This window comes from Perognathus longimembris, chromosome 11 (assembly GCF_023159225.1).
Source record: "Perognathus longimembris pacificus isolate PPM17 chromosome 11, ASM2315922v1, whole genome shotgun sequence".
NCBI lineage: Eukaryota > Metazoa > Chordata > Mammalia > Rodentia > Heteromyidae > Perognathus > Perognathus longimembris.
In genome coordinates, this window is record NC_063171.1 from 63,330,697 (window position 1) to 63,358,124 (window position 27,428).

The following is a 27,428-nucleotide window of genomic DNA, read 5'->3' on the forward strand; positions in this document are numbered from 1 at the left end:
TGTTCTACAGAGCAAAACTAGGCTTTACACAAATTAAACTATGTTTTAAGCCATTCCTGGAGTTTGAACTCAGTGCCTGGGACTGCCCCTAAGCTTTTCTGCTCAAGGCTGGTGGCTCTATCACTTGAGCCACAGCGCCACTTCTCACGGACTTTCCTACCCAGGCTGGCTTTGAACCATGATCCTCAGATCTCAGCCTCCTGTGTAGTAAGGATTACAGGCCTGAGCCACCAGCCCCGGACAGCTTTGGTGATTATTGATGTGCAAATGTTACTGTGTGTAAATGGCCTGGCATGACTGTGATGGCGTTGTGTGTCTCTGGGTTCCACTTGGCCGGGTGGGGTTGGAAGTGTAGCTGCGCATGCTTGGTGTGTGTTGCTTCTGCTGTCTTGGGGGTCTGTCCGAAGTCCTGTCACTGTGGGGTGGAGTACACAGGAGATGTTCCTTTATTTAGTTTTTTTTTTCCAGCCAGTGATGTTTGATCTTGATGTGAAAGAAGCTAGCTCTATCAACACTCAGGACAATGATTTACTTCCCTGGACCTCTATTTTTGTAGGCTTGAGAAACCCGGGAAAACAGAGACTCTTTGTTAGGGAGAAAAATACAATCTTTATACGAAAAGCTTTGAATGCTTTCCTTATCAAAACACAGAAGGCCCTTTATTGTTCCATCTTCTGGATTTACTCATGAACTCAGATGCCAGGTTTATTTTTCACTCTTTCCCTCAAAGAGCTATAGGGAAGGTCTTTGGAAATCATAGAAGTGAGTTATAGGACCAGTGCAAAAGCACCTTATAAACTTAACTTTATCTTGTTTGTCCTTTATGCCATTGCATAAGCGGACTAAATATCGTAAGTGGACTAAATAAATATCAAAGCGAACCTAACTGTAGTTCTATGGGAACCAGAAATTCGTTCTATGACTACACAAATCATTTCCCCCTTTTAAGCTCCAGTTCCTTTGGTTTAGAAAAAAAATAATGTTACAAGACTATGTGGTGCCCTTTACAGTTTTAAACCTGTTGTTTATGATATGTTCCTGTTTCAGTTTTTAACTAGATCACCAAACTCACCAAACTCACCAAAGCAAGCATTCCTCTTTTTTTGGTAAGCCTCGCCATATATTGCCAGGCACATGGAACATCATAATAGATATTTACTCATAGTCTTGGCTATCAGTCTCAAGGCCTTACTCCTAGTTCACGCGTTCCACCCCTTCTGCTGTTTACCGTCATCCAAATGAGGACCTCGGGCCTTCCAGGGGCCTACGTGGCCCCCCGCGTAATTTGTCTCGGATCCCCTTTTTGGTATCTCTAGCCTCATCTTTTGCAAGTCCTTCCCGTCTCGCCCTTTATTCTGCCGAGTGTGGCTTTGCTACCCTGGGAGCACTTGGAACCCGTGCTCTAAGCAGCTGCCCTGGAACTCCGGGGCTCGAGCTGACTAGCTTCCTGCCTCAGCCTGCCAAGCAGCTGAGACTCCAGGGAGGTGGCGCCGGGAGGGTCTGGGGAATGCTGCTTAGTCTTCCGGGGTACACACCGACGACCCCCTTCTATCATCGAGGCCCTGCCTCCTAAAGCTCCCACTGCCTCCCAAGGATGCCTCAGATGATGAATCCATTAATAGATCCATCCATCTGGATATCAGAACCCTCGCGGCCCCATCACCTTCCGAAGGCTTCACCCCCACACCTGTCCACACCACGCCTCTTCAACACAAGCTTCGGAGAGGCCTTTCAGAGCCAAACAATTACCGGCCGTACAGATTTTAGAGTATGAATCACTTGTCTGGGGAATCAGGTTCCTGGGGCACAGTTTAGATTATTTTAATGAACCCCAAGGATTTGTGATGTGTATCTAAGAGTTTGTAGCCTTCCTCACAGCCATTCCTCTGTGGGGTTCATGGATTCACTGCCTGGGACACGGGGTAAGTGACTGTCCTAGTAGATGCTGCCAGAGTATTGATGTGCTTGTTCCTTCTGTGTCTGCTTCCAACGAAGGAGCAGTGTCTCTAACAGGCGCTGTGGGTTCTGTTTGAACAGGAGGACAGGGTGGGAGGTGGGGCAGGACGGATGGTGGCTGATAGGAGACAAGAGAGAAGATTGATTGGGACTGACTTTCACTGCCTGTGCCCCTGCGGTGAGGTCTTGGAGATTTTCGATGAGGCCACAGTGGATTTGAAGTCTTGCATGAATGTTAGTCATATCTCAGCATCGATGCCTTCCCTGACCCAATCATCAGTTTTGTTTTTTTTTTTTTGGCCAGTCCTGGGCCTTGGACTCAGGGCCTGAGCACTGTCCCTGGCTTCTTCCCGCTCAAGGCTAGCACTCTGCCACTTGAGCCACAGCGCCGCTTCTGGCCGTTTTCTGTATATGTGGTGCTGGGGAATCGAACCTAGGGCCTCGTGTATCCAAGGCAGGCACTCTTGCCACTAGGCTATATCCCCAGCCCCCAATCATCAGTTTTAATACTAAAAAAACACAAAAGCCAATGAGTACAAAAATACACTTTAATTGTATGTCACGATGTACTTGGATGTGTGGTGTAAAAGCTGAAGAAAGTGTAGATTCATAATAGTTTGCTTATCCATGGCTGGATATACTTCTCAACATAATCCTTTTTAATTGCTTTAGCAATTTCATACTTACATTAGATTCATATGTATACTTTTTCATTTTATGGTGTCACTTGATGTTATATCTGTTGATAACAATATTATGTCCAACATTAATTTTTATAAGAAATGCAATATTTATTATTAAACATGTGAATTATTGCTTTCTATAATATGTTTGGCTACTTAAAATGAATGGTCATATAATGGCAGGCCTTCCTGCTCTCTTTTATTTTCCCTTATGCCTTTCTTCTAACATGTATTTTTGTAATATGTGAGTGATTATACATTAGATACACAATACAATTTTAGTGCTTTAGTTTTGATTTGGAAATATAACTAAGCATTGCCAAAAAAAAAAACAACCAATGACAAAAACACAACTTTTCAGAACATGTAGACTTTCCTCTGATTATCCCTCCAATAGTAGTTATAGCAACTATTTACATAGCACTTATTTAGGAATTACAAGTAATCTTGAGAAAATTTAAAGTTTATGAGCTGTGCATTGGTGACATATATACGATGAGTTTTATGTAAGAAACTTGAGCATCGATGTTGCGTGTGTGTGTGTGTGTGTAAGAGACTCCATTATGTACTATCTTGAGAAATTTCACCTGTGAAATAGTTTCAAGGAGATGTTTGCAGAATGCAGGTGTGGGTAAATCTCCAGTAATCATTTACTGCACTGTTTTCACAATGAGCAAGACAGCAGAAGTGGCGGTCACACTCAGAAGGAGGGAATTCCCCCCGTAGTAGTACAGTGCAATCATTCCAGAACCCGGGAATGCAGCGTGGGCTTCCGCAGGGGCCATTTCTATGACCCATGCACAACTTAAAATTTCATTTTCACAAATGGAAGAACCAGGCAAGCCGTCGAATGTCTTTGACTCTCAAATACATTGGATTAGATATTTATTGTGTTCCTTCCAGCACAAAATGATGCTATTCAAATTCAGTAAAAGCTTTCCTCCAAGTGAATGTCATTAAACTCACATAAAAGTGAATCTAAGTGTGCTCAGTGGTAGAGCATTTGCTTAGCTAGTGAAGGCCCTGTGAGTGTGCTCAGTGGTAGAGCACTTGCTTAGCTAGTGAAGGCCCTGGGATCAGTGGTAGAGCACTTGCTTAGCTACTGAAGACCCTGGTTCCTCCCACAGCAATGACTATAGACTGGTCAGTGGTATCTCAGCACTTGAGCATTTCAGAACATTGTTTCCCACCTAGGAAATGTGGGTGAGAGCCCGTGAAAAGTAGACTCTGGAGTTGCCGGGCTAGATTTACCTCCCCTGGTGCGGGGATGCTAAGCTTACTCCCTTATCAGTGCTCCCCTTTTCACCCTCTCCCCTGGGCGCCCGACCCGCGGGCGGCCAAGGTGGAGCGAAGGGACACGGGCGAGCCTAAAGTGCACGTGGCCAAACGAGATCCCCTTTTCCTCCCTCCTTACCCACCAAGGAAGCCAGGCACAGACGGATCTCGGAGACGCTTCGGAGAGCAATCCAATTTAACCGGGAGGGGCTCACAGTAATATAGTAGTGATGATGAGGGTTGAGCATGAGCTGCGATAGGCTGGCGAGCTTGTCCATCCAAGAGCAGCTCCCAAGGACCTCCCTCATGGGCTAACGTCACTTCCCATAGTACCGCCCTCTGGGCAAAGCCCGCGAAAGAAGAGCACCGGTGCTCACTGGCGCAAGGTGGGGGATGGTCTCAAAGCTATCCCCTCTGGTTCTGGACACAGAAGGAGATAGGTGTGGTTCACTTCCACACTGCCCCAGGGCTGGGGGAAGGGCGGCGTCTTGGGAGCGCTCTCCTCGCCCTTCCCCCCTTAAGGCCAAGATGAATCCCCAACATGGAGTGACTTTTTTCTTAAGTATGATGGTAAAGATGGAGATGATAATCGAGTTTTAAGCTCAGTTTTACATTTTTCTACCCAAACACAGGTCTTGTATCAAATCCCCCTCCCCGTTTTTGTTGTTGTTGCTTGTTTGTTTTGTTTTGGTGCGAGTCCTGGGGCTTGAACTCAAGGCCTGAGTTTCTGTTGTATAAGACTATTGCTCTGCCCCTTGAGCCACAGCTCCACTTCTAGCTTTTTTTGGGTAGTTTGTTGGAGATAAGAGTCTCTCAGACTTCCCTGCCTGGGCTGGCTTTGAACTATGATTGTCAGATCTCAACCTCTTGAGTACCTAGGAGTAGAGACGTGAGCCACTGGCACCGGATTGAAATCCTTTTTTAATGGAGCTAAGCAAAATTCCCAAGCAGTTAGAAAGTACTTGAAACATGTATTTGGCAGAACATGTAGGAAGATAGCAACACTCTACCTCCAATATTTGGAGAGATGCCCAAATATTGAGAGACAAATCAGGATGTAAACATGCAGCCATAATTCGAGATTCTATACCTTGAATTCTCAAGTTTGAGCAATGACATATAAGAAAGTAGGAGATGTCAGCTCTGCTTGGAAGAAGTGAATAAAAAACACTTTTCTCTCCTGTGTCCCTTTTCTATTAGTCACTCATTTGTTTCTTGATTGATTGATTGGTTGATTGTTTCATTCATCAAGGATTAATTGGCAGTCTGGTTCTAACCTTGGTACAGTGCTAGAGGTGAGAGTTTTAGGGTCAAAATTATGCGAGTTTCCAGATTAAGCTTTACTTCTCTTATTTCTTTTTGGCGTTCTTTCCCCCCCCTTCCAAGTATTTCGGGATAATCCCTAAAGCTGTTTTTTTTTTCTAAATCAGTTATTCCTCTTTCAACATTGTCCATTGAGTTATTCTGTGCTATATTCTGAAAAATAAAGGCCAATCTGCTGTGTGTGGAAAGCGTCCAAGTGAGGGGCTTAGATAACATGGCAGCCGGAAAGCAGATGGTCTGGCCCAGGACACTGCTCTGTGAAGTTATTCAGGGACCTGTGCTTGTTTTTCTGGGGTTCTCTAGGCTGTTATTCTTAAGTGCATAGTCAAGGCTACGTCACTAACTGTGTCCAGGTTCGGGCCACAGGACAGGTAAGAGACAGACTTCAGGAACAAAGGTCATCTCAGGCGGAACAGGGAAATACTTGAGTCAAACCTTTCCTTGCTTTTAGTCACCTGCCAGGACTTAGCTGAAAGAGGGAGACAGGACGACTGAGCCTTGAGCTCATTCACTGAGTGCCGAGGAAGAAGGGGGTCGAACAGGTCTCAAGAGGGCCACAGGCTGCTGGCCCCTAGTGTGTGTGGCACTGAAGGAGAGTCCAGGAGCCCACGCGGGCCCCAGGAGCTTGGCCTCTTACGCATAGACAACGTGTATTTGGCCCACAGAGTGCTGGCTCTTTCGTTCTTCGCACCTCATCTCCAGTGGGAACTCTTCCTCATCCGATGAAAGGGTGGTGAGAATGGACGGCTTCACTGTACTAACTACATGGGCTACCCTGCCCAGTTACGTGTATAACTACGCAGGGGTTTTATGCGAGTGCCACATATTAGCACTGATGTACAATTTTAATTTTTTCCTTCTAGTAAATGCATATAGTAAACCACATGCTGTTAAATTCACTTCTGAAAACTTCCTTCATGTTCTTACCACCCTTCCTTTTTCCTTTCCCCATTATTCTTCACTTATTCCCAGAAGGATTTATTCCAAACAGTACATTTCTTTTAACTTTAGGTTTTAGTTTTTATTTCCTGGTGCCAGTACTGGTGCTTGAACTGAGGGCCCTGTGCTCTTACTTTTTGGCTCAAGGCTAGTGCTCTGCCACGTGAGCCACAGCTCCACTTCTGCCTTTTTTTTTGGTGGTTAACTGGATGTAAGAGTTTCATGGACTTTCTTGCCTGGGCTGGTTTTGAAGCATGGTCCTCAGATCTCAGCTTCCTGAGTAACTAGGATTATAGAAATGAACTGTCAGTACTTACTAATTTTTAAAATAAGGACTACTGATGCATCAATAAAATATGTGTCAGTCTAATCAAGGTAATTAACATTTCAATCTCCTTATGTTAATTTGTGTTTTGATTTCCTCTCTTGTATTTGTTCAAAAGCTGAAGTTACCTAACTGTGCTATAGAACATAGAACTGACTACTTGTTCTGCATTTTTGGTCCTCCTTATCCACCCTTTGTTCCTACCCCTTCACCCCTTCACTTTCTGGACTCTGGTGATCACTCTTCTGCACACGGATCAACATCTTTTTTTGTTGGTTTGTTTCTACATATGAGAGAGGAGATGCTATCTTTGTCTCTCTTTCTTCCTTATTTCACTTAACAAGATCTACCCAGTTCCATCTATTTTGGTACGAAACTATACCATTCTTTTTATGGTGGAGTAACATTTCACTGTGTATGTTTTCTATTTCTTTATCCATTCATCTGTTGATGGGTGTCTAAATTGATTCCATTTCTTAGCTGATATGCACAGTACAGCAATACATTTGGCTGTAAAGGCATCTTTCTAAGACTCTGGGACCATTTCCTTTGGATATATATACACAGATAGATACATACATATACGTATACATATATGTGTACACACGCACATAGCTAAGAATCCAACCAGGGAACCTTGTGCATGCTATTTTTAACTCCATACTGTTCTTCACTGCAGTAATTTAAATTCTCACCAATAATGTATAAGCACCCTTTCCCTCTGTATCCTTCCTAGCATTTTTCTTTTCTTTGGTGCTGACACTTGAACTCAGGGTCTAGGCATTGTCCCTGAGCTTTTTTGTGCAAGGCTAGATAGAACTCTATCGCCTGAGCCACACCTCCACTTCTGGCTTTTTTGATAGTTAATTGGGGATAAGAGTCTTAAAGACTTTCCAGCTGTGGCTGGCTTTGACTCGCAGTCCTCAGATTTCAGCTTCCTGAGTAGCTAAGAATTATAGGTGTGAGCCACCAGCACCAGTCCAGGAGTGTGTGTGTGTGTGTGTGTGTGTGTGTGTGTGTGTGTGTGTGTGGCTGTGGCTGTGGCTGTGGCTGTGGCTGTGGCTGTGGAGCTTGAATTCAAGGCCTGGGCACTGTCCCTGAGCCTCTTTGTGCTCCAGGCTAACTCTCTGTCCCTTGTGCCACAGTACCATTTCTGGTTTTTGAGTGGTTAATTGAAGATAAGAATCTCATGGAGACTTTTCTTCCCACGCTGGCTTTGAACCATGATCCTTAGATCTCAGCCTCCATCCCAAGTAGCTAGGATTACAGATGTGAGCCATTGGTGCCGGCTGTGGTTGTGTTTTTTTGTTTTGTTTTGTTTTGTTTTTTGGCCAGTCCTGGGCCTTGAACTCAGGGTCTGAGCACTGTCCCTGGCTTCTTTTTGCTCAAGGCTAGCACTCTGCCACTTGAGCCACAGCGCCACTTCTGGCCATTTTCTGTATGTGTGGTGCTAGGGAATTGAACCCAGGACCTCATGTATACGAGGCGAGCACTCTTGCCACTAGGCCATATCCCCAGCCTGTGGTTGTGTTTTTAATGTATATGCTGTGTTAAGAAGACATGGGATATCACAAGAAATGTACTCACTACTTTATTATGTATCTGTACCCCCTTTGCACAACACCTTGTCAATAAAATTTAATTGATAATAAAAAAAAGAAGACATGGGCTCTTGCTGGGTTGTACATACTGGCTTTGAACTCCTGGGCCCAAGTGATCCCTCCTACCTCAGCCTGAAGTGTCTGGGATTGCAGGTCTGCAGGACTTTACCATCGCAATGACGTCCCCCATCATTTAATTTATGGGATGATCCTTGAAGAAAAGAGGTGGTTAGTGTTAGTTATGATACACCCATTCAACTTTGGGTTTTGCGCATGTCTATAAACTCTTATATTATTCAAGTGTCATAAGTTTTGCAAAGTCTCACTTTCTATATTTTTCTGTTTTATCAAGTATCTTCTTAACTGTTATTTTTTATATAAGTTTTCTACAGTAGGAGTAAAATAATTTTTTTCCTGCCAGTCAATGCTTGTGTACTTTTTTCTACGCTCTTCAATGTAAATGTTTTTCCTTGCTAAATCTCTATATTTTCACATGACTCTTAAAAGAGCAGAAACACATGCTCCTAAGCAAGATAGCCATCTGTTATACATGAGCCCTGACTTTTCTCTTCCTAAGAATACAGTTTTTCCTTTTGTTAAGTTTGATGGTCATGAACTCTTTAAGTTGTCAAGCTAATTATCATTATAGATTAAAAAACTTTTCCCTAATATTTGGAGACAACATTTATATTACTGTATGAACTCTGTAGCAAGTGATCGTTTGCTTCTGAATTTTATATGCCGAGCTTCTCCTGCCTTCATTGATTACGGTTCCCCTGCAGTCTTGGAACCATTCTGATTATCTGAAAGTTCTTTAGTTTTCATGAATTATTAACATGTGTTACAGCAAAATTTGAAGAAAAAGAAAAAAGATGATTAATCACACAAAAGATCTGCTTTTGAGCATTTCCTTTTAAAATTCAGTATGATCATTTTAAGGTGGTTGCAGTCACACAATATAATGTCCACCTTATTGTTTTAAGTGTTGGTCCTTTCTGTAGATGTGAACTATAAGACTGTATTTGAAAATCTGCAGTACTCCCATACCATTGTAAATATTTATGAGCCCAGCCACTAGTTAGCATACTTGAAAGAATTCTTTTTTTCCCTGTCATCATAGGATCAAATCATCTAATATGTTTGACATTCTATAGTATTAAAATAAGTTTTATAAAAATAATTTTTATAGGTAAAGTTCAGTTTGTGTACTTCAGTTTCCAAAGTTCAATCAAATGCTTATGTGTGTGGTTTACTATTTTTCCTTTGTTTAGTACTAAAAATATATAAAATATTAAGGTGAAAAGAGAGGTCATTTTTCTTTCGGTTTTCAGTTTGATGAGTCCCTTGAGAAAATATTAAGCCAAAGGTTCTTTTGAAAATCTGCATTTATTATTAGAGCTCCAGGATAGTATCCCTTTCTCATACAATTGTATGACAAACACAATAGTCGAATTTCTAATGAGAAATACCTAATGTAAAATCGACTAATAATGCAATCTATTGTCACGTCTTTGAATGTGTGCTTTGGTGAGGCAGATTTACAAGTGGGAGAGAGGAGAGTATCACAAGTAAGTCTGTGCATGATTTTAATAAGAGAGCGTGCAGGGGAAGGGATCCCATGTACATAAAATACAGTTACTGACCCGAGAGCGAATTGGTGACCAAGATTGTTAGAGCACTGAGCTCTGAAAAGTTTTTCTCTTATCTTTATGTTAAACAATGGAAAGTTTTACCGTATGGTCAAATAGCATCTTCATCAGGTTCTCAACAGGGCACCTTAGTGAATTTTCAGCTGAGTGCTTGACAGGATTTTCTCTCTGGCTAGCTGGCTGGATAAGAGGCCAGACACTAAGAGACCGGGCTTTGGTGTGGCCTCACAATATCATTATTGTGTCTGTGGAGTAGGAGCAGCTTCCCTGGATGTGGGGGGCTCCGTGCCCAAACAACCAAGACAAAGCCGCGGCCTTTGTTCTCCAAGAGAGGCGCTAATCCGACTGCTGCCCACTGTGAAAAACCTATTATGCAAGAGGGGGAAGAACTTGCCTGGAAGGTGAAGGGTTAGCAGTTTAACCTCTGACCACGGAATAAGCCAGTGAGGAGGAGAGCAAGTGTTGGGCTGAGACCGAAGCAGCACCCAGGTCTATAGAACAGTACTACTGTGTTGACAACTAAGCAGCTCCCGCGGGTGACTTTCGCAGAGAGACGCTCAAGTTTGAATAAGAAATGCAGATTTCTGAATGTATCTCTTGACTCAATATTCTCAAATGGGAATGGGAAGATGGCATGCGACAGTCTACACAGGAAATAAAAGCCAAGACGTGTGACTTTTTCTTTTGTTCTTCCTTCTTAAGATGTGGATGTCTGTCCGGTTCTGAAAGTGTATGTTCTTGTTCTAGGAATGAAAAGTCTTAATAAAATGAGGATCTACAGAAATAAGGGAACCGGCTGGTGCTGTCTCGGGTCGCGAGTCTCTCCCATTTGGACCGTGGCCTTGGGCACCCACTCCAGTGGTGATGATACATAGGTCTTCCGCCCGTCAGTCCTGTTATTAGACTTCTCCAGGCAGGCCCTAGTTGCTATTCTAGCAGAAGGCCAGCCTGATACTGTATTTTTATTATAAATACTGGGAATTTAATTACACTCAGAACGAATGGAAGTTTGGTTTGACTCATGGTGCAACCGGCTTTCTTCTGTCAGTCTCGAGTTCTCCTGAGATAGGCGTATTGGGCAGAAGTGAGATTTTGTGTGTTTGAGCTCCTCGCTGTGGAATACCCAATGTTTGAAACTCGGGATTGGAGCTGTGGCTTAGTTGGTAGAGTGCTACCCATTGAGCGAAAGCTGCAGGCACTGAATTCAAGTTCTGGTCTAGGACCTGACAAAAAGAAAGAAAAAGAATCTCGTTCTAGAAATGTATAAATATGGGTGAATGGCTTCAAATTTGCTCTAACAGAAAGATGACATGAGAAAAAGAGACAGAGGAGAGATTGTGATGGTTATAGATGGGAAGCAGGGAGAAGAAGGTAGAGCATGGGAGTTGAGGGAGAGTTGAGGGAAAGAGAAAGGAAGTGAACCATTACATGGACAGGTTAGGTGGGAGGGGTGGAGGTCTAAGTGCAGTGCTCTGAGCTTTGCGCTAATGAACCGTTGAAGACCATGTTCATAAAAGTTTGTTAAAGAGCTGGGCACTGGTGGCTCACAACTGCAGCCCTAGCTAGTAAGGAGGCTGAGATCTGAGGATACTAGTTTGAAGCCAACCTGGGCAGACAAATCTGAGATACTCTTTTATCTGTATTTATTTATTTGTTTGGTTGTTTTTTTTTGTTTTTTGGCCATTCCTGGTCCTTGAACTCAGGGCCTGAGCACTGTCCCCGGCTTCTTTTTGCTCAAGGCTAGCACTCTACCATTTGAGCCACAGTGCCACTTCTGGCCGTTTTCTATATATGTGGTACTGAGGAATCGAACCCAGGGCTTCATGTATACGAGGCAAGCACTCTAGCCACTAGGCCATATTCCCAGCCCCTCTTTTATCTTTAATTAACTAGGAAAAGCCAGAAGTGAAGGCGTGCCTCAAGTGGTAGAGTGCTAGCCTTGAGCAGGAAATGTTAAGCAAGAGCATGAGGCCCTGAGTTAAGCTACATGTCCAGCTCACAGAGACACAGACACAGACACAGATACACACACACACACGCATGCACACATGCGCACACACACAATTGATAATTCATTGTCATGATCTTCAATGTTCCTCTTTTAGCTTGCCTTATTTTCCTGATTTATGTTTTTAGTTCACAATCATTTTTGTTGTCTATTATTCTAAATGACCTGGCTCTCTTCTTTCTGGTTCCTTGACCCATCTCTCTGGACCCTTTTGGCTATCTGGTTTTGTCTTTATTTCTTCCAGTTTGTGATATGACCACTCCGAAGTTTCCAGAATTAAGCAGCATGTTCTTATTCCTCAGAATACCCCAGTGGCCAGGGGCCTTTTTGGGTTGACTCATAGAATTGATATTTGGTGATATCAACATTTATGGAGTCTAGTAATCCCCCTCTTAAAGTCGTAAACTCTACTTTGAGGTTATGTTCTCTTTCCAACATGTGCCTATAAAATTTGGATATCTTAAAACGTCAAATTCCTATAATATGTGCGTTTATTTATTTACTCACTTTATTTATTTTTGGTGCCAGTCCTAGGGCTTGAGCGCAGGAGCTGGGCACTGTCCCTGCACTTCTTTACTCAAGGCTAGCTCTCTGCCACTTGAGCCACAGCTCCACATCCCGATTTTTGGTGCTTAATTGGAGACGAGAGTGTCATAGACTTCAAACCATGATCCTCAGGACTCAGCCTGCTGAGTAGCTAGAATTACAGCATGAACCACCAGTGCCTTGCTTTGCTTTCATTTTTTCAAGTTAAGTTAAAAAATATATTTGAAAATATAGTGTTTATTTATTCCTAAACTGTAACCTTAGAACAGCAAAATTAGTAAGAATTCTGCATTTAGTGTGGAACATTTAAATGAACTTATACAGCAGAATAATATCTTGTGTATATGAGCTAATCAAGTAGATTTAAAAAAAAAGTCAAGTGTGTATCTGATTATTTTTTGCTTAGCCTAAAGGAATACTTTCCTTTCCTAAGTTAAGTCCCCACATGGTAGCACAGAGGTTAAAAAAACAATGCTCCCTGACACATTAATTTGCTCTCACAGTATTTGTGAAATGTTCAATTGTTTTTCCCAATTACAAACTTAGGTGACTTTTTTTCATAAGGATTTTTTTTTTCCTGATGTCCAGTATTGAACCCAACATCTCATGCATGCTAGGAAGTATGCTAATACTCCTTGAGACGGACTCAGGCCTCTTGCTTATATTTTGCTTTTGAAGGGGGGGGGGTGGGTCTTGCTGCTGTCATTCACGGGGCCTGGCTCAGCCCCTGATCCTTCGCCTTGCCTCTCGAGTAGCTGGGGTGGCAATCCTGCACCGTCATGTCTGGTTCCGTCCTGGCTTCCCTCCAAGTCTCTGTCAGTGCTGCGTCCATCTCCCATATGGCTGCAGATGAGTAGTGCTGTCTCTCCTTGAGAAGAGGGGTGGCTTTCCTGCGCGCCCTACCGTTCTCTTCCTGTCTCCTCAGCTCACCCCCTTCGTTCCCTTCCACCCCTGGCACAGCTGCATCCACCCAGCGCTCTGCAGTCACGTGACCTCGACATCTCCCGTACCTCTTTTCTACCTGGAAAGAGGAAGAATACATTTGAATAATAGCGCGTGGTTATATCTTGATGTTTTCTCGGGTTTTAAAGAAAAATCTTATTTTTTTTTTTTCCTTTTTGCCACTCCTAGGGCTTGAACTCAGGGCCCGGGCAGTGTCTCTGAGCGTCTGTGTTCAAGGCCAGTGTTTGATCACGAGCTATAGCTCCACTTCTGGCTTTTTTGCTGGTTAATTATCTAAACGTAAGAGTTTCATGGACTTTCCTGCGTGGGCTGGCTTTGAACCACTGTCCTCTGATCTCAGCTTCTTCAGTAGCTAGGATTTCAGGCATTAACCCTCAGTGCCCGGCTTAAGTTTTGTTTTTAGCTTTATGCTACATTTTAAGTTTGTTTCAGTCTTTTTTTTTTTTAAAGTGCATTCTATATGGTATGCCGAAGACTCTCTCAATGTCATTTAGACATTGGGGCTCCAGAGGGGTTCTCCATGCCAGAGGTAGTCTTGGGATACTATTGAACTATCGCCAACCATTTCCATTTTTCATAAGTATGGTGGACTCTTCTAGCTCCTTCATGAGGTGAAGCTATCTACTCTGATAAATGATGGAATGTGAACTTGGTGATTTTTGTGCTTTAGTAGTTTCAAAGTTTAGATGTTAATGTAGTGAATGTTATTTGCACCAAATTCACATAAAAATTCTTCAGCGACCCTGAGGATATTTAAGATCTTAAATTATGAGAGAACTTGGTCTATATTTTGGGAGGCAACCCAAAATATGTCAATGGAAAATGCCAGGGACAATTTCTAAATAATGACTATTTATTTGTTTCTTTTTTTGTAGTGTATTAATAATGGCTTTCTTAGTTAAGAATGGGTTTACTCTGATGGTGAAAAATGTATAGGGGAAGCACATTACAGAAAAACATTTGACCTTGATACCCATCAATACTTAGTCTTATCATATTACCTTTAAATCAGAATTGATCAGACTTCTGTTAGCTTAGATTAGGTACTTCTCAAAATAAGCAGGTGGAAATAAAATCAGTCTATGACATTTACTCGGATGAAATTGATCTGATATGTGTATAGTTTATATGCTCAAGGAACACAGGGACTGAATAATCAGTTAAAAAATGAAGAAGCCACTTGTATAAAGTATATAGAGACTATAAAACATGATTTCTGTCTTCAAGACCTCTTACTTACATGAAAAGACAAAATATTTATGTAGCAGTACCAAAACTATGTTAAGTGTATGAATGTTTCTTTTTACTCTGCCAATATTTGTTGTTGTTTGTTTGTTTTCTTAATGATGGCAGCTCAAATGGGATAGAATCTCAATATAGTTTAGAATTCTGTTTCTCTTATGGCTAAGAATGTTGGACATATTTTCTGTATATTTATTAGCCCTTTGTGCTATATCACTTGCTCATTGATTATTTGGATTATTGGTCTTTTCACATTTAGTCTTTCAGTTCTTTGTATATTCTGGGTGCTTTAATCCCTTGCTGGCTAAGATTTTCTCTATAACCTGTTTCTTCACTCTAGTTGATGTGCAAACAATGGAGTTTGACACAATGCTTTTGTTGATTCTTGCTGTTATTTCATGCTCTATTTATTAGAAAGACTCATGTTCAGATAGTACTTACCTGTGTCTCAATCTTGAAGTGCTTTTCACATTTTTCTGTGATGGTTTCAATACTTCAGGGTGAGAGGGAGCTCCTATCTGTCTTCTGTATGTTGATATCCAGCTCTCCTAGCACTGTTTGTGGAAGAGGCTGTCTTTCCCCTCATCTATTTTTTTAAGCTCCCTTATTGAATATGAGATGGACACATTTTTATGAATTTATTTCTGGTTTCTTTGTTCTAGTCTACATAGCCTGTTTGGTGCCAGGACTATGCTGTCTGTGATATTGTCTTTTAGAGATTTGTTTTATATGAACAAATAGAGTTTTGAAACTACTATACAATAGTTTTAAGTTTTAAAAATACCTCAGTATTTTTTCAGGACCATGTAGAATTTCATTGAATAACAGTTTAAGTAGTTTTATATTGGTGGGCATTTTGGTGTCTTCTAGGACTTTGTTAATTGCTAATAGAATATCAATAAACATTTATTAAATATTTTCTTCATAAACAAAACTCATAATTTATTGCATTTAGCACTTTCTCTTTGGGATCTCTCTCTCTCTCTCTCTCTCTCCTTCCTTATTCCTTTCTTTATCTCTAAGTAGTTGTACAAAGGAGATGCCATTGGACAAAGCAAGTTATGAATAGAATATATCTTGGTTAAAGTTGTCCCTTTTAGCATTTCTTTTTTGATATTACAATATTTAACCCCTCTTTTACCTATTTCTTTATGGTAAATTGTTGAATTTTGTCTTTCTGAGGAAATACTTAAATTTTAGTCACACCTATTTTTGGTGACAGCCATACTTGCTCAAAGCTTTCTTTAAAATTATTTTTTAAAATTATCTTCAAGTGGTTGTATAAGTCAGCATGTTTTTTTGAGTACAGTGTATCTTGATGAACACATTATCCCTTCATGCATTTCTTTCAAAGCCTTTGGGTGTATTATCCACTGTTCCTCAACTTTCATTGCTGCTTTTGAGAAGTCTGCTGTAAGTTTAACTACTATATTTTCTATGACTGTCTCTTTCCCTTCCTAGGATGCGTTTAATGATGTCTACATCTTGTACCTTGCAATTTTATTGTGATGACTTAGTCTTGTCTTGTTATTCTACTTGGATGTTTCCCCTTATGGCTTCTTAGTTTGAGGACTTGATTTTTTCCAGTTTTAGAAAAACCAGTGTTATTTTAATATTATTTTCTTCCTTCCCATTACACACATTTCTAGACTTTTTGGTCTGAGTTTTTAAGACTCTGTATAGATTTATGTTACCATTCTGGTCTGTATCTTCTTGAGTGCCTCTCCCTTTTCCTCCTTCCCTCTTCCTCCCTCTTTCCCTTCCTCCATCCTATACCCCTGGTCTCTCTATGCTTCATTCTATTTAATATCTTTAATGTTTGATTCAGTTCACTGTTGTTCTTCAATTCCATTCAATCTGTTGTTTTTATTTCATAGACTATACTTTGGCATTTGAAAAGTTCTATTCATTAAAAAGCAACTTTTTATCTACATCTGGGATCCTTATTTTCTTCTTCATGCATTAACATTTTCCTTACATATGCTGTTTCAAGCAGTTCTAATATCTGAAGACTTTGGGTGGGTGGATCAATGGTTTGTTTTGGGCAAGACCTGAGATGAATGAATATATCTACAGTCTTTCTAGCCTTGTCCTGCTCTGCCCATTTCTGGGCTGCCACCTTTCTTGGTCATAGTAGAAGATTTGGGGAGTTACTGAGTTTTCAGTAACTTTATTAATGAATTTATCTGTTTAAATCTTGAGTTTATTCTACATTTAGTTTGCTTCTAACTTAAAAAATATCAGGGAGAAAATTGTGCCAACATGGTTTAATTTGATTCTTTGAATTTTCAAATGTCTTCCTTCTTCCCTTTCCTTTCCCACTTCCCTATACTGAGGGCCACCCACGCTCACTTGATTTTGTCGCTCATGGCAGGTAAGCCACTACTCGAGCCACACCTCTCTAGTCCAGCCTTTTTGCTCATTAAATTGAAGATAGAGTCTTGAGCAATTTTCTGCCTGGTTGGCTTTAAAATTTGGTCTTCTGATCTTAGCCCCCTGCATAGCTAGGAATACTGGTGTTAGCCACAGGCACTGAATTTACTTCTTCAATAGCTGTATTTTTAAATTTTAAAACAAACTTTAAAATATTGTAGTCATTGTTTTTAATATATGTCACATATATTTTTACTTTAATATGGGATCATTTTTATAGTTAGTATGGTTTTATTACTGAACTTGTTAAAAAAAATGACCAATTATTGAAACCGTGCCTGTGATCTTCAGAAGTGCCCGGTTCTGTTGTGCTTCAGACATTGTATGTAGGATCACAAAGACTTTAGCCCAGATTGTACTTCCAGACAATTGTTTTGTGGTATGATATGAAAATTACCTTAAATGTATTAATAAAAATGAATCCTCTTTCATAAGAGGTTCAGTTAGTTGTATAGTTCTACCTGTTTGTGTTAAGCCCTCATTTCTTCTATGTTCATGAAAAGAGTTATGTATAATGCACATAGGATAAAAATGTATTTTTTTAAATTTAATCACATTTGTAGAAAGACATAAAAAACTGCCACCTGTCCTGTGCCGACTAAAAGCCTGGCTGGTGCCTTCTTTCTACCTTACGGGAATCAGCGAATGCTGAAGGATTTGTTGAACAAGTCCATCTCCTAAAAGGAATATCAGGTTTTGTGTGGCAGATCATTTTTCTGCAACAACCTAGTCACTTTCTTTTCTTTTTTTTCCCTTCTACTGTGTTCTTAGAAAAACTTTTGTGTTGGCTCTTAATGATTGGTATCTGAAAAACGTCAAAACATTGATTCTCAGTTGTAAGCTCCTGTCGTACACTAATCAGGACTGAACATCTGTGGTGCAGCATCTCTTTCCCTTTTTGTCTTGTTGATTTTTTTTTTTTTAACGCTCACGAAGGGCCCCTGGGACAGATGGCCCCTCACCGTTGATGGTTCGATTACCGCGGTCACCCACAGCTTCAGAGGAGTGCGAAGAAAAGAAATTGCTTTCTTTGTCAAGGTGTTTTCAATTCAATTCTCACCCATTAGCCCTGTTTGGTTAAGTTTGGAATTACTCTATCAGGTGATTGATGAGGGGTTTTCATTTTATTATAATAGGTCTTGTTTAAAAGGAGTGGAAGTAGCAGAGTGACATGTCTTACACGCTATGGATGGGATTCTATTTTCTCAAGATTCTTTGAAGTTCTGCTCTCCTTGCCATGGTTAGAATTTGCTAATAAATGAGCAAAAATAAAGGGGGGGGGCTCATTGGAGGATTCTGAGGGCCATGCTAATTTTACATCGTTCCGGGAAGAAACAGTTGGAAAGGGAAGAATTCTCCATTAAATTGTTGCTATGGTTTGAGCACAAAAAGGACCCAAACTGTTGTGCACGTGGAATGGTGGCGCAGTAGATAATGACACGCATCTTAATTGATTTCATTTGCACCATGGCTGATGGATATTTTTAGAAGAGTGATAAAATGGACAAATTTCCAAAACTTTCTTACCTTTGATTTTAAATAGATTCTGTGTAAAGAAGTGAATGGATGTGTTAACCTCTGTCTCTATAACTTGCACAAAACCGTTTGAAATAATATTTTCACTTCCATGAGGTATCTGTAACTCAAACTTATTAATGAAAGAATTATATTAATTCAAGACTCAGTATTTGAGTACTGTAGTGTTAGTAGTTCTAAGTTTCTTCACTTTCAAATTTCCAAATATTGTTTTGAAACCATCTACAGGGTTTACATCATTGTTTTTCAAAACACAATTTAAATATTTGGTTTGTGGAAAATAACTTCTTGTATATAACCAAGGAACTTTCTACTTGTCAATGTACTTTAAAATACTGTCCAGTGAATAAACAAGTAAAGGTCAACAAAGTAGAACAATTTCTTTTTGTAGCATGTCTGCTTTCTAAAAGGATGTTTGTTAGGAAAAGGGCTGTCTGAGTTCTGATGTTGGCTTCAATATTTCTACCTCAAGATTCAGGATACAATATAACCTTTCCATTTTTAGGATGGAAAAACAATTAAAAATAATAAAATCATCTCATTCAGGTAATTCTAAGATTTTGGTATACATATAATGAAGCTTTTATTGGAAGTACCAGTGATTGAATGAAATGGAATGAATGAATTAAAAGGAAAGAGTAGCCCTCAATGTTTTTATATTTACAGATATCCTTTCTGCGCATTTGTGTGTTTGGTTATGGAAATGGGAATAAAGTACTTCAATTAAATGAAAGAAAGCATTCCGAGAAAGCACAGCAAAAAGAGTATTTTGTGACCTGTTGAAGCTGGTGAGGTATAGGAAGTGTCCTCTTGTTTACCCTGGATTGCCAGGGAGCACATAGAGCACCTGCGGCTGTAGAGGAAGGCTGGCATGTTTGCCTGTGTGTACAGGAGTTCTCCTCAGCGGATCCTTCATTGACAGTGTCCCTCTGGAGAAAAATATTAAGTTTTGAAATAAAAGGGTTTCCATTGGGATGTAGAAATACAATAGTAGTGCTCATTTGCCTTGGGAAGATTTTAAAATATTTCCTGCTGTGATGGACATGGTGTTGTCCCTTTGCTAGGTTCATGAAGACACATCTGTTACCTACATGTGTATGAAATGTGATACCCGTTACATACACTTATTTAGATATATACACACTATTTAATACATATGTACATAGTAATAAAGGGAGTTCCGATTTCCTTATTGTTCTAGTCTAAAGCACACTTACAGTCAATCACTGTTGCTGGACGTGCGGTGCGTAATGATTGTCGTGTGGGAGGCTTGTGGTCTGTGCTGGAGCTCTCCAGGTGGCCTGGGAACTTGCTGGGAGGGCAGTGACTCACAGCTGGGCCCGTGGAACCCCTTTGGAGCAGCACCCAGTGAGCTCCGTGTTGCGGGCTTTCTCTATTGTTGCTGAAGTTTGAGAACTACCAGTCTAGATCTTTAAGAAGACTAAAGTTCTATAATCTCATGAGTGTTTTGCTTTTTTTAATTAGTAATGTACAAAGAGGTTAAAATTCCATAAGGCAGGTAATGAGTACAATGCTTCTGGGTCAATGTTACTCCTTCCCCATTCTCCTGTGTGTGTGTATGTGTGTGTGTATGTGTGTGTTCAAGAGTAGGACTCATTCATTGGCTGATGCTTTGCCAAATGAGCCATGCCTCTAACCCCTTTTTTTCTGAATGTATTTTGTAAAAAAAAAAATATATATATATATATATATGTATTTTAATTAAGACATAGTGTTTGAACATACACCTTATGGGGTATAGTGTGACATTCCAACTGTGATGCTCCATCACGGTCACTATTAGGTCCGTCTGTTATGTTCACTTTAAAATAATTCGTACAGGTGTTGGATTATACAGTGCTTTAGTAAAAATGGATGACAGGTGACATTGTCCTAAAACAAAGTCCTAAGACTTTGGTAACTCTAACCCCTCTGTACATCATCTCTATGACAACAATAAAATAATTACTGAAAAAGAGTAGGTGCCATCTGCATTTAAGACTTTCCAATGATGAGATTGTTTCCGTGTTTACTGTTGCTTGTGATCTTAAAATGACTTTCTATAATCCATAATATTGGGGGTTGGTGGGAGAGGAATCAATAGACTTTTTATGACTACCTTATTAGCGTGAATTATCTCCCCCCTCCCCATTGCTGTAAGTATGTGTTTTTTTTCTGTGTGTGTATGTGTTTTAAAAAATATTTTATATTATTGTAAAGGTGATGTGCAAAGGGGTGACCATTACCTAAGTCAGGTAATGAGTACGTTTCTTTGGGGGCAATGTCTCCCCTTCCCTCCCTCTCTCCTGCTTCTCCTCTCCTACCGTTCCTCAGGTTGTGTGGTTCATTTCCAATGTAACATCTTGTGAGTATCACTGCTGCACTTGTTCACCGTTTGTCCCGCCATTTCTGTGCTCCTCTCTTACCTTCAGTAAAATGGATAAACTTACCAAACAAGACAAAAACTTACAAGACAAACTTACAATGCAGGGGGAAAGGTACAGCAATCCCAAAACAACGACCAATGAGAAAAGCAAGCAAGCAAACAGAAACCTAAAAACAACTCCCCCCCTCTGCCCCCCCCCCCAAAAAAAGCAAGGGTTTTATTCTGGGTCACATGCTAAGGAAAAATGGCAAGGTGTTGCTTTCCTGGGCCTTTGGCTTCTAGAAGCCCTATGAAGAAGGGGCCTCCTCCTTAAATTGTCCCTTATCCTCCCCTATCTCCCTCCCCCCCCCCCCCCCCGCCCCTTTCAGGCAGCCTTAGTATAAAATTACAGTAATTAATGGGTGTGGAAACTATTCTGTCAGATGTAAGAAAATGATGATTTGATTTTAACCCTAGTTATCTAATTACAGGTTTTAATCTTTTTCACGTAAGGATATTTGTGGGGTGCTCTGGGATAAATAGATGAGTCTGTTATTTCGCAGCAGCCTGGAGTTGGAGGGAAGGAGGAGGCGAGGAAGTTTTAATTTGCTCTTTTCTGTGCCCATCTCTGGTCACCAGCAGAAAGCATTGGGTCTCGTTAGGGAGGAAGCCGGAACGTGGCCTGACTCAATGTATAATTCTACCCGTGCTGCTGCTTATTAATTTTACGTCGTCACTAAATCCTACTGCCTTCCAGTATGGGTAGATATTCCATCAACAATACATTTTTAATATATGTGGTTTGGAAAAACATGCAGCGTTCAGAGAGTTTAAGGGGAAAAAAAATCCACTTCCTTTTGATTAGCTTTGGAGGAGTCATTTGTCTCTGTGAGCGGACTGGTGTTTCAGGCCCCTTCCCGTCGCGCCGGACCTCGAGCGCCCGCAACCTTGGCTGAGTCCCTCTCTCTCCTCCATCTGTGCCTGCTGCACCCTGGGGAAGGCTGCTTTGTTGTCGCTCCGCACACCGTGGACGAGCGAGCGCCTGGCCTGAGCTCTCGGCCTGGCCTGGCGTCCCTGCACCTCACCTTCCGCAACTTGACTTCGGGTCATGTCTGTGCTCCTTTTCTTTCTTATGGCAGCTCGGCCCCGGCTTCCACCCAAGGCTCTTCTCATTGTCTAGATCAAGAGTCCACCCTGTGCCTGCTCTTGTTAGCTCATCACCTCCCATCGGCAGGCTCTAACCTGCACCAGTCATAAAGAAAAAACTCACATCTACGCAGCGTCGTCTCCACGGTCTTCCTTCCGCCTTGTCCGGCCTTCCTTGGGGAGTCTACTGAGTGTCACCTTCCTCCCGCACCTAAGTCTTGCATGCATTATTTCCCACTTTGGCTTCTAGATCTGTTTTCGGTGTCTAAAGTGTATTCTGCTTTTCTTTATCTTAAGATTTCATGCGCATTTGTTTTCCCAGTCTAGAATGTTCTCTGCTGTCCTCTTGGTAGCCTGCATCAGCCTTTGCCTGTGGAACGTGTCAGCGTGCGGGTCCTTTCCTCATGGTCTTTCATTGGCTGTAAATAGGGTTTGCTCTCCCTGTGTTCCCGTACACTTCTTCCTCATAGTATTGTGACCCATATTCTATTTTATTTCAGGACTTGAAAATGCTTCAAGCCCTGTTTTCCATCCATGGTTATCTCCACAGGTGAAAGAATGACGATCACACATTTTTCACACCAAAACCTAAGCATTTTCTTGAATGGTTTTTGCTCATTTCGGTTCAAAAGGCACCATCGTTCTGTCATTAGCAAACGTGGCTTGCAGCGATTGTCAGTGGCAGCTTAGGCTGAGTTCAAACGTTCCTGCCCACAGGAGGAACTAGACAGACCTCTGACATTTCTGCCCGTGTGTGTGTGTGTGTGTGTGTGTGTGTGTGTGTGTGTGTGTGTGTTGCTGGGCAGGGAGGTTTCCTGGTTCATTAGTATGCGTAGGTTTTTGAATGAAATAAATTGAGCTTAAGTTAAGAGGGCCACAAAACTGTATTGATTATTGGAAGGTCTTTCAAATTGGTGCCCCTTCCTTCTCTATTGAGGAAGGCTAAAGTCGCTGACATTAGCCAGCTACGTGACTGAGCAAACTCTCTTCTGCTTTCACCTGCTTCCTCATAAACTTCTAACTACAGAATACAAGTAAATCAAGCACCAAAGCTACCATCAGGCCAAATACTGAGATTTTATATTCTCCTTTCCCCCAAACATATAATCTCAGAATTATTCATTTTACAAACGCATAATTTTAAAAATACTGTGTATTTCATTCATCTTTCAGTTCCACAGAATTAGGTAAGTTTTATTAATTCTGCAAGCTAGAATGTTTTCCTTGTGTGCTTTTTTGTGGTTTAGTAGGATCACAGTATTATTCTAGGTTGCTTTAATTGTTAATTTCTCATAAGGGTTACTGAGAAAGAAGGCATTACTGAATTACTTAAGCAGACAAGCCTTAATCATGTTCTAGGAGTCCTGTGACAGAAGTACAAATAATGCTTTAAATACCACCTGAAGAATGGACTGGTTTCATAAAATTACTGGACTTGCTTATTGCAGCATTGTTACCTTGCACTAACATAAGAGATGAACTGATGTGTGTTACACTCAGCTGCTTGGTTGTTTCCTAGATGGTCAGCAGCATTTCTTTTTTGTCTTTTTTTTAATGCCTGTCCTAGCACTTGCACTCAGGGCCTGGGAACTGTCCCCAGCTGTTTTGCTCAAGACTAGCGCTCTACCATTTGAGCCACAGCTCCATTTCCAGCTTTGTGGTGGGTAATTGGAGATAAGAGTCTCAAAGACTTTACTTTTTTTTCTCATTCTCAGCTCCCTGAGAGCTTGGACTCTAGGCATGAGCCACTGGCACCTGGCTAGCATTTTTTTCTTAATTTTTTACTGTTGTTATAAAGGTGATGTACAAAGGGACCACAGTTATATAAGTCAGGTAAAGAATACATTTCTTTTTGGACGGTGTTGCCACTTCCCTCATTCTCTTTCAGTTTTTTTCTTCCCATCTCCACCCACAAGTTGTTTAGTTCATTTTCAACATCGTGAGTACCCACTGCTATGTTTGTTTGCCCTTTGTCCCTCCATTTCTATGCCCCCCTACCCTCCCAAAGACAGATAAATGAGCAGAAAAGACAACAAAAAACAACAAAGATAAAACCTCTGTTTCCATTTCCTAGCGTTCATTTCAATAAATATTATTTTATAGGATCAGAGGCACATAGACATTGCACCTTTGTATTCCTCTGGTCTCCCTGTGTGTGAATGCCTGTCTAATTTATCATGTCCTGGGGTATTTTAGATCTAGTTTCTGCATATGAGAGAGCTCTCTGAGCTTGGCTTAGCTCACTTCTCATGATTTGTTTTAGGTCCCTGGTCCATCCATTTCCCTGCAGATGGCATTATCTTGTTCGTGTCTCATGGCTGTGTAAAATTCCATTGTGTATGTAGGTACCACATTTTGGGGGATCCATTCATCTAGTGTGGAGCCTCTGGGTTGTGTCCATAGCTTGGTTACTGTGAATACTGCAGTAGTGAACATTGGTGTGCAAGTATCCTGGCTCAGGATGTTCAGGTAGATGCCCAGGAGTGGTTTGGCTGGGTGGTAGGGAAGGTCTATGTTTAGCTTTTGGAGGAACCTCCAGGCTACTGTCCAGAAGGTTCTTCTAGTTTACATTCCCACCAAAAGTGCAGCAGGGCTCCTTTTCCTCTGCGTCCTTGGCAACAGTTGTTGTTCAAATTCATGGTGGTTGTCCAAACTAACTGGGGTGAGAGTCGTTTTGATTTGCATTCCCTTTATGGCCTGGGATGATGAGCATTTCATCACGTGTTTCTTTCCGGCTATCATTTCTTAATAAAGATGTGGACTGCCTTGAGTTGCTGCTTGACATTGGAAGCTTTCTCAGCAGTTCTCAACCTCTCACCCAGAAAATTAGCAGAAAATTGGCATAGCTTTGCCAAGTCCGATTGAGTATCCCGAGTAATCCTCAGGGAACAAAAAAAGACGGAGTTCACATACAGTTACAAAATTGGATTCTTTTTCTCTGGTCCCTCATGTTTCTTCTTTGCAGTTCTTGTGAAAAGTTGCTGCAAAGATGTGTCCAGATGTGGGTAATCACCACCTGAGCAGTAACTAAGTTAATCCACTTAAAAGTGTGAGCGCCCAGGATTCTAATAGACTCCCCAGTGCTACTGAAGAACAGAGTTCATTTAATGAAAGAGATAGGATATTTTACACTAGGGGATTACACCAGGGCACGGTGTCTCTATGTAGACATGTTCACTGTCCTGAAAGAGGAGCGTCTAGGATAAAGGAATGATGGGGTGGAGGAAGGGTGAGATCTGGGGTGTCAGGCCCTGCTTAGCTCAGTGCTGTAGGCTGTCAGGGAGACCCCAGGGCCAGCCATAGGGCTGTAAGGAACGTGCAGACCCATTTTCTCCAATGGTAACTGGCTCTAAAGTTGTGGCTGAATAAAAGGATATTTTAAATATTCATTGGAACCCATTCATTACATCAAGTATAAAAAAAAGATTAGTCTCTGTTATTTCCATGGTGATTTTTCTTTATGGCCATATGCCTTTGTATCACTTTGTTAGCATAGTAACTTTTCTTTAATAGTTCATTGAGATTATATTAGGAGGTTCACATCTGTCAGCTCTTTGGTAAGATTGCCACACAAACATGTGTTATTCTGAAGTGGGAGCCTAATTATCCGTATGACATGTTTAAGGATTGTTGCATGATAGTGAAATTCACATTTATGTATATAATTTACCTGGAGACATAATCATTTGGTATTACTTTTATAATTGATTAACTGAATATAACGTGTTTTAAATGATGTATGTGCATTGCATGTAATGTTTTTGTTTTATACTGGCCTTGGGACTTGAACTCTGGGCCTGGGTGCTGTCTTTGAGCTTTTGCACTCTAGGCAAGCTTGCCACCAGCACTTTGAGCCACAGCTCCACTTCCAGTTTCCTGGCAGTTAGTTGGAGATATGAGTCTCATGGACTTTCCTGCTAGGGCTGGCTTTGAACCACGATCCTCAGATTTCAGTCTCCTAAGTAGATAACAGGCATGAGCCACTGGCCCCTGGTAGTTTGTGTTTTTTTTTTAAACCTAAATAATATTAATCAACTGTATTCAGTCAAAACTTTTAAAACTCATTTGGAATGTTCAGATTTTTAAAAATAAATTTTAAAAAATCACCTGACCAAAATATTTATTACTTCTACTTATAATTAAGCCCTTCAATGAATTATACTAAGTAAAAGGAAAAAACTGAGTCAGAGATAATGAAAATAAAAGCTGGTGTGAATATTTGTAAAATCATGTTTTAGCTTCTGAGCTACCTTGCAAATTGCAATCATGGTTACCCTATTTATATATTCTTTTATTTTCTCAGTGGTACTGAGATTTGAGCTCAGGTTGCTGCATTGTTAGATGAACATTCATACACTGGACTCATGCCTCTTTATTGGTTTTTATAGTTTAATTTTCAGATCAAGTCTTTTATTATTTTTTTAACACAGGTTTAGCTTGAACTGTTGTCCTTCCTTTTGCTTTTATAAATTATTGTTGTTATCATTATTTTGTGTATGCTGATTCTGGGGCTTGAACGCAGGGCTTCATGGAACCCTCTTTTGTCTTTTTCACTCAAGGGTGGACTCTACCCCTTGAGCCACAGCTCCGCTTCCAGCATTTTGCTTATCAGTTGGAGATAAGAGTCTCTTGGATTTGTCTGCTTGAGGCGGCTTTAAATTGTGATCCTCAGATCTCAGCTTCTGAGTAACTAGGGTTACAGGTGTGAGCCACCACCAGCACCCGTCTTGATTTTATAACTTCTTAACTGGGATCTTAAGTGGAAAGTTAAGGTGATGTTTTGGTACATTTCCTGAGAACTGTATTTGAATATGTATTTACATTTTTAGTTAAAGTTAAAAACAGTCCTTTTTTGTGAGTATAGTAAAAATAGCAAATTCAAAGTTCAAAATTCAGAAGTGAGCTAGGGCTGGCAGATTGGCTCAATTGTTACAGACCTTGACTAGCAAGTATGAGCCCCCGAGTTCAAACCCCAGGGCCACAAACAACAACAGCAGCAGCAGCAGCAAGCAAATTCTGGATAGCCTTCTTTATTTAGCTTTGGTAATCTTTAAAAAGTAAGTTAGTGGGCTGGGAATGTGGCTTAGTGGTCGAGTGCTTGCCTAGCATGCATAAAGGCCTGGGTTCCATTCCTCAGCACCACATAAACATTAAAAAAAAAAAGCTGGAAATGGCGCTGTGGCTCAAGTGGCAGAGTGCTAGCCTTGAGCAAAAGGAAACCAGGGACAGTGCTCAGGCCTTGAGTTCAAGCTCCAGGACTGGCAACAACAACAAAAAAAATAGTAAGTAAAATGATTTTTAAGAATGCGACCAATTTATTAGTTCCATTTGACCTCATTTCATAGATCACTGAAACCCTTAAAAATCAAAGTATTTAATTTTATAACGGAAATGAGTGACCCGGTCAACTATGTTTCTGTCTTTAATGGACAACTTAG

At 40.9% G+C, this 27,428-nt stretch overlaps 1 protein-coding gene and 1 long non-coding RNA gene across 6 annotated transcripts in view; one reads left to right on the plus strand and one right to left on the minus strand.

Annotated features, from left to right (window-relative positions):
- Positions 1–27,428, plus strand: part of Dennd1b (DENN domain containing 1B) — a 168,983-nt gene that overhangs the window by 18,416 nt on the left and 123,139 nt on the right. The gene's annotated exons all lie outside the window — the stretch shown is intronic.
- Positions 6,094–6,247, minus strand: LOC125359595. Its single transcript, XR_007212582.1, has 2 exons — positions 6,200–6,247; positions 6,094–6,168 (listed from the first exon to the last, which is right to left on the minus strand). It is a non-coding gene; the product is annotated as an uncharacterized LOC125359595 (long non-coding RNA).